The following is an 8,378-nucleotide window of genomic DNA, read 5'->3' as shown; positions in this document are numbered from 1 at the left end:
ATTGACAGCGCCACAGGCGGACACGGGCAGGCCGCGGAGAGGAGGGGCGGAGGGATAGATGGCGGGGGGCGGGGCAGAGAGAATGGGTGGGGGCTGTGGGCGGGGCTTAGGGAGGGAGAAGGGCAATTAGGTCATAGGGAGAGGCACAGATAGAGGGGGCGTAGGGTGACCAGACAGCAAATGTGAAAAATCGGAACGGGGGTGGGGGGTAATAGGAGCCTATATAAGAAAAAGACCCAAAAAGCGGGACTGTCCCTATAAAATCGGGATATCTCCCTCCCCCTTAGGGTGACCAGAAGGAGGGTTGTGTGAGAGAAACAGATGGGGAGGGGCACAGATAGGGGAGGAAGTTGGGGGAGGTGGCTGCAGGAGGGGCACAGATAGAGGAGGAGGAGAGGAAGTTGGGGGAGGGGCACAGATAGAGGGGGAGGGGAGGTGGCTGGGGAAGAGGTATAGGGTGGGGGCTGGCTGCTGGGGGAAGGATTTAGGGAGGGGAAGGAGGATGTGTGAGAGGCACAGAGCAGGGGGGTGGGGAAGAGGTGGGTGAGGGATACAGGAGGAGCCCCAGGTTGCCCCCAGCACCAACAGCTTGAACACTCCCCAGCCGTCTCTCAGCTGGTCTCAGCTCCTGTTTTGGAACGGGGTGTCAGAGAAAACCTTAGCCATGTGGACACACAAGGTCATGAAATCTTAGCATTCAGTCACGGGAGAGTCTGACCAATCTAGATTTGGACCATTTCAACTGGGAGAGAAGACAGAGGCAAAATATTTCTTTTAAACATATTAGCACAAGGGCTGGTTATCAAATGGGGCCTCCAAAGAGAGGATGGAAATGTCAAGGTGGCAGCCCCTTCTGGCTCATCAGGGCACAGCTGCCCCACTGCAGATCCCAACAGTTGGGTGTTACCCCCCACCAATCTAGTGCCATGGGGCCTTTGCCTTCCGCAGTGTTAGATTCCAAAACAAAAATGAAAACAGTGAACTAAAAATCAGGGTTATCTGAGGATTTGTCAACAGGACCCAGCCTTTCTGCTCTGTGTTTGTCTCCATCTGGGTAGTCCCTTCTTCTCCATCTGCCTGGGCCTAGTCATCCCATCTACCAAATGACTCTACAGATCTTGTGTACACCCTATTACTCTCTTCTTCTATTCAATCTGCCAGCAACTTCTCTACACCCTGTCAGTGAGTATAGAGGCTTCAAGCCACCCCATCCGCTTTTTCTCCTGCCATAACTGGACCAAGTGCATTTGCTTCTAATGTGGTGGAAGGCCAGAAGACTGCTAGGCATGCATATGCAGTCAATGAAATATGAATGAAAAGTTAAAGAGGCAAAATTAAGACTCCTTTTAAAACAAAAAGAGAGGCAAGCCTCTGTTTTTTACATGGTTGTAGAAAAATCCATTTCATGATCTAGAAGGCAATGGCAGAGCTTTCCCATAGATGGCAACTGAGTAACCAAGCCCAATGTCACCTTAAGATGACAATTGTTATAAAGTCAGATTTCACTTCCCGTTTTAGGCTCGTCGGGATCACCTCTGTGCTACTGAAGTTAATGGAACCTGGCACCGTGCAGGGTTTGTGGCAGCTTATTCCACTGCAATATTGAAGCCTTATTTAGCCCACTCTCTTTAAAACAAGACCTTATTCTAAATATTCATTTTAGGAGGACTGCTTCCATCAGAGACTGATGGACTTCCTACTCAAATATAAAGTCTAACTTACAGTAATTTAACATTCAAGGCAGCAACTGTGTAGGAGTCAAATATCACTCATTTAATATTAAGAAAGTTACCTAGTCCAATATTTACACTCACACTTTGGATTTAAGCTAAAACTATTGTAGGATAACTAAAATGTCCAGGGAAATTCACTTCTGTAAGCACACAGTGTATATGGCTGGCATTAAAATAGTCATGTAAAGATAATCACTTTAGATCTTCAGTCCCCAGCCACCTCACATTTAGGAAAGATGTGCATGTCTCCCACTGCCTTTATAGAGCAGAAGCCAAGTAACGGTATGAATTTTGTTCTTATTGTTTCCTTGTGCTCCCCCATCACCTGTTGTCTATCATTTTGTACTTAGATTGTAAACTAGTTGGGGTAGGACCTGTGATGTTTTGGGGTTCATCCCAGACTAGTGAGGGGTTGTGTCACCACTTGCCCTGCAGTCCTAGGTGCTCAGAGCCCAGGCACCAACAGCTGGCATACATGCGTGCAGATCACACCCTGGCTTCCACCGTCCAGTTACTATTTTCAGAGTGACTCCAACACCACCCAGTCCTGAATTTCCCCAAAATTGTTTCCCTGCAGCATCCAGCCCTCGGACACTCACAGAAGTAATGAAATACCCTGCTCCTTTAAAGAGACCGAAAGAGCAACTTGTTATCTTGACTGGAGCTAAAAATCAATTCAATTGAAGCCTTGGCTTGGTTCAGATAAAAAGTAAAACCGGTTTGAAGGGAGTTCAAGTGTAAGGGATAGAGATAGAAAGGGTTACAAACTAACAAAAGTAAAACTACTCTTGCTAATGGCTATGACCTAACTTAAGCTGCTGTCTTTGTTCAAGGTGGTTTCCTCACCAATTTTCCTTTTCCAGCAGTGGCTGACTAGCTCTTAGTCTCTCCACAGAGTTCAAGGTGCTGCTTTTCCTTGTCTCCTTAGGTGAAGGATAATGTAGGGGTTCGCTCCCCCTCTCTTTGAAATGAATTCTTCTGAAATGTATCCCCAGCTAAAGTTCCTTTCCCCTGCTGGGTGCGAACACCATGCTGTCTTCTTCCCACTGGTGATTTTCACAATGAAATTATCTCTTCCTGCAACCTCCAATACAAAGGAATAGCCCACTGAGTTTGGCCACACTTGGTTTCAGGTGTTGGCCTCTTTCCTTTGGAGAAAACCTGTTTATCAACTCCCCCTGACATGCCTGGTTTAAACATAATTTAATCACCTATTTCCGGCATATATCTGTAGAGTCCGTTGTGGGTTTGCCATGCATACATCATGCAAGAATATTAATGATCGGTGAGTTATTAGTTTTCCAATGATACATTACATGCCATGTTTTGGTTACAGATTATGACAACAGTGTGTTAGGTGTCGTGAGTATGTCTGGCCTGACAAAAGTTGCTGACTCAGCATAGTGAACCACCACTGGGCCTGTGTCACAGGACCATCTTTTTGTTACATGATTCTGCAGTGCCCAACATGATGGGGCTGGAGTCTCTAGGCAACACCACAATACAAATAATAAATAGAGTAGTTTAGCAATACTTCAGTGGGCATCTACAATAAATCAATATGAATTTCATGTTAATGTTTATGAGCTCTCACGAGTAAAACCAAAAAAGAACTTACGTGCATGTGTCAGATGTTTGGCTGCATGTGTGTGTGTTCTCCCTGTGTGCCGTCCCAGTTCTGCGCAGACAGCTGGCGCAGCAGACCTCAAGCGAACCGCCCAATGACCACAAGATCCATTAAGGTACGAAGGCACCTGGCCAGGTTTAGTCGGCAAAGCACGGTCCTAGCTCCCTGGATCAATGTCTACAGTTATACTAGCACATGTATGCCTGTGACAATGGACGCAGCTCAGTGAATGGCGGGACTTTCCATTCCCCCCTCGGCTGGCCAAAGACACTCCCTCTGAGATACGTCTTTATACCCTGATACAAACAAGTTACATATTGTCGCTCTGACATGGCTAAATGCCACCCATTATCTTGTACATGTTGGTTTAATCAAAACATTTTTATTCATTATGTTGTTATCCCGACCTTATCTTTAAGATGGTCAGCGTGTTCCTGTTCTCTTTGGGAAATGCGTTGGTATCGAGGTGTTCTGGTGCCACCCTTCTGGAATGTGTTTGAGGGTGTATTCTGTGCCTAGCACTTCTTAGGAATGAGTATTTCTGCAATATTAGCCCCATTCTTGCCAGATTCTGTGAGCAGGGCCTACCTCTTGCTCACAACCTAACTTTGCTTTATATCACCAAAGCTTTGACCACTATTTTAGCTCAGGCCTCATACCAGGCCTCTGATAGAAGGTCTTACGTTTCAGGCCCTCTTCCTACTACAGCATGATGAGCAACAACTAACACTATCCTTGTTAAAAAATAAACAATATATGGAGAAAAAAACATGAATGGATCAACCCAGAAGTCTGCTGACAGCATTACATGTTGTTATGCATGGCCCCAAATTTAGTGAGGGAGGAAATGACCATCAGGGAAGGAAAAGCTGCAGAGACAAATGCACTCAGCCTTGTAAACACCTTGTTGTGCTCTGTATCACCCTTCCTGGGTCACTTCTAGAGTGGCCTCCAAATACTCACTGTTAGCAGCATGGTGGTTGAGCATCAGTACCTCAAGCATGAGAAGGAGGGGAACTACAATGTGTGGTTGCTTAGGACTCAGAGGAGCTGTGAGGTGTGGAAGGCAAAATTCTAACCATCAATTGACAAGGTGGGAAATTAGTTAAAGAACTTCCCAGGCTCAACATAAAGATGAGTTCGGTCACTTCCCCTCCATTCCCAACTATGCCACCCTAGTAGTCTCTCAACTTGAACTCTATAACCTCCTCGCTGGCCACCCTCATTCTCAGCCTTGACCTCTCTGTAATCCAGCCAAATGCTGCTGCAAAACACAGCTTGCCCACGTCCCTGATTCATATCCAGCTTCTCTTTATCTTCCATTATGGACGTCCCCAAACCCTTGCATTCAAGGTCTTTCTCCCTGCCTTCAAGGTCCCGCTTTACTTAGCTCCTTCCTACATTTCTGCTCTCATAGTTTTGCTTGTGCCCATTTTGCTCTGTCAAAACGGCATATCTAACTGTCCCTCTTGTGCCCTTTCTTATTCTCTTTTCCCTGCTTTCTTCCATGAGGTCCTGTGGGTTTAGAGCAGTGGTTCTCAACCAGGGGGTCTTCCAGGAGGTACATCAACTCCTCATGTAGATATTTGCCTAGTTTTACGACAGGCTCCATAAAAAGCACTAACGAAGTCAGTACAAACTAAAATGTCATACAGACAATGACTTGTTTATCCTGCTCTATAGACTATACCCTGAAATGTAAGTGCAGTATTTATATTCCAATTGATTGATTGAAGAATTATATGGTAAAAATGAGAAAGTCAGCAATTTTTCAATACTAGTGTGCTGTGACACTTCTGTATTTTTATGTCTGATTTTGTAAGCAAGTAGTTTTTAAGTGAGGTGAAACTTTGGGTACGCAAGACAAAGACTCCCGAAAAGGGTAGAGTAGTTTAGAAAAGTTGAGAGACACTTTTTTTGAGCCCTTTCCCAAGCTGATCTGCCTGCACATTCTCCTTGCAAACACTTTCTTCTGAGAGGTCTACATGCCCGAATTATCCTCTCAAAGTATTTACAAATTATAAATATTTTAATAAATCCTGGGAGAAAAAGATGCATGCTTAACACCACTATTCATTCGTCTGCTTTTGGTACATCCTATTTGTTGTCCCTTTTCTAGTCACTGGCTGTTTAGACTGTGAAACCTCCAGGGCAAGGACCATGTTAACTTAGTTATATGGACAGTACCAAGTACAGTTTGGGTGGGTTTTTTATAAATAAGAAAATATATGTACATTCATGGAGCTCTGGCTTTCATCACCTATTGAATTTGAGTTCAAATAAGACTAGAACAAGTGTTATCTTTCATATTTCAAAGGCTACAGCATTCTCCACCGAACTTGGTAAGTACTGCATAAGTTAGGCTGTGTATGTAGGAGTCTCAGAGATAGACGGGTAATGAGGCTGTTGTGCCAGGGAACAAGAGAAAGAATTGAGTTTCCCTTACCTGCCCGTTTTAGGTGGATGAAGAATTTGCCTGCAGAAGTCCAAACTGGCCAGCAGAGGGCTTATGAGAAATGTAATAATTCCTGATTCTTTACAGTGCACTTGTAAGAAAAGTGTGATACATTTATAGTAACATTTTTCATAGCATTTTAATTAGATACGATATGCATCTTTTAGGAGCTGAACTGAAACACTGCTTTCTGTCTAAATAAGGAGTTTTATGACCAAAATTAAAGAAGGGAGGATGAGGATGAAAGTTAGATTTCTAACTGGCATTTAAAAAATAAATATTAAAAGGGCTACACACAGTATGATTTTGCACACCTTTTTCTTCTCTTCATACCTTTCCTGTTATTGCTACAATCCACTTCCTACTCTCACTGTCTCTATCTTTTAGGAGAAATATGGCCATTGAGCAGTTCAGTTAAGACACTCACCAATGCAGTCTTCTTCCTATAATAAACTCGCAAGGCCCATGGATATGAAATAAGAATTTTCCTTTTATTGGCTTTAGCCTTGACCATCTTTTCCTTTACATTTATTTTCCTAAATAGTTCAACTCCAGTTCAGCATCCACTGTTCAGGGAGGTCCTATTTTTCCAGCTGGGCAGATTAAGGTGCCTGGAAGCTAAGCTACCAGATAAGGAAAATGCCATGATAACATGGCTTCTAACCAAGTTTTCACTGTGAGCAAAAAATTCCTTTTTATTTGGCCATTGTTGCGCCAGAGTGAATTTAAAGTAACTCCAGCTGAGTTAGTGTCTCTGCACCAAATTGTATTACAAAAATTGTTTAGCTCATATCGCTCCTGACTTATAAGGTAGTCTCCAGGGCATAGAGTTCAGAAATGGCCCATACAGCTTTGGAAATGCCTATATTTGCTGCCTGGTGACTACTGAAGATAACAGATCCTACTGTGTATTTTACCTCATACCATAAATATTACTGCTATGTTTGCATTCCGTGCCACTCTGTTAGCAGAAGCACCAAATAACAGTGATGTCGTTCTCAGAATGGTGCCAGTACAATTTGTAAACAAGAGACTTGGAAACTGAAACCTCCTTCTTAGAGCTCATCCATTCAGGAAACTGAACCATATTGTATATCCAAGCAAAATTAACCAACACAACTTGTATTTCAAATGCTGACTCCACACTGCAGCCTAAAACCTTCCTGGGTCACTTCTAAGAGTTCTTCATAAAATCCTTCACCAAGTAATTTCTAATAAATGCATTCAATAAAACAGTGAAAAGTCATGACCCTTATAGAATTCAGTTGGAATTCTGGAGTCTTCTTGATCCTGTTAGCTTTTCTAGAGGTTTTTGGTACTGGCATAGAATTTAAAAGAGAATTATATCCCTGCTATAGCATTCTATAGGAAGGTGCAAAGCACCAATGAAAGGGTATCCTTCTCTATTGAATTCTGTAGGCTTTTAAAGTGTGACGGGATCCCCGGGGTGCAACCTGCGGCCGTGAGACCGCTGTGCCCCCTTAACTCTCCAGCCTGGGCTGTCTCTCCCAATGCTTTGCTAGTGACAAGCAGCAAACCCCTCCAGGCGCTGTTATCACTCAGCATGTGGAGCCCCACACCCAGCTAGATTGCATGAATGCTCCCAGAGCCACTCACAAATCATGCAGAGAAAGGCACCAGCCAAATCCCCCCAGCTCCCAGCCTTGTACCTCAGGAATATAACATCTTGCACTGCTCAAGATGAGCAGTGCAAATTTATTAATTGGTTCACCACTTCATTGATGGAATGTGGATATACACCGGCCTTTGCAAACCTGAGCAAACACCCTTACCAAACAGTTCAGGCAAACTCACTGGTAAAGATAAGGAGTTAAACACATTTATTGACTACAAAAGATAGATTTTAAGTGATAGGCAAAATGTCAGAGTTACTTCCCAAAAGAAAAATAAAATAGAAGCACTCAGTCTAAACCAGGGGTCGGCAGCCTTTGAGAAGTGGTGTGCCAAGTCTTCATTTATTTACTGTAATTTTGCGTGCCAGTAATACATTTTACATTTACAGGAGCCGGTGGACAGAACCCCAGACTGGCAGCGGACTGAGCGGGGCTGGCGGCTGGGACCCCAGCTGGCAGGGGCCGGCAGCTGGGACCCCAGACCGGCAGCGCAGGCAGCAGACGGAACCCCAGACCAGCAGTGGGCTGAGACACTCAGCCCGCTGCCGGTCTGGGGTTCCATCCACCGGCCCCGCTCAGCCTGCTGCCAGCCCAGGGTTCCGTCCATCCAGGCCAGCAGCGGGCTGAGCGGGGCCGGCGGCCGGGACCCCGGCTGGCAGCAGAGTACCACTGATTGCAATCAGCTCACATGCTGCAGATTGCCGATCCCGGTCTAAATTCTCAACCCTATTAGACTGGGCAATATCTACGTTAAGCAGTTTTTCTTGCCCCACTGTATATTGCAGTTCATAGTACACAGGTTTCACCCTTGAAACCTGGGCCAGTCCCCTCTGTTGGAGTCTTTAGTCTTCTCAGTGTCCTTGTTACTGGCAGCGTAGGTGGGGGAAGGAGAAAGGCCAAGCATGGGGCCCCTGTGTTCTGTTTTATAC

The sequence above is a fragment of the Emys orbicularis genome, chromosome 4 (assembly GCF_028017835.1).
Source record: "Emys orbicularis isolate rEmyOrb1 chromosome 4, rEmyOrb1.hap1, whole genome shotgun sequence".
Taxonomy (NCBI): Eukaryota; Metazoa; Chordata; order Testudines; family Emydidae; genus Emys; species Emys orbicularis.
Note: the sequence above shows the minus strand (reverse complement) of the source record.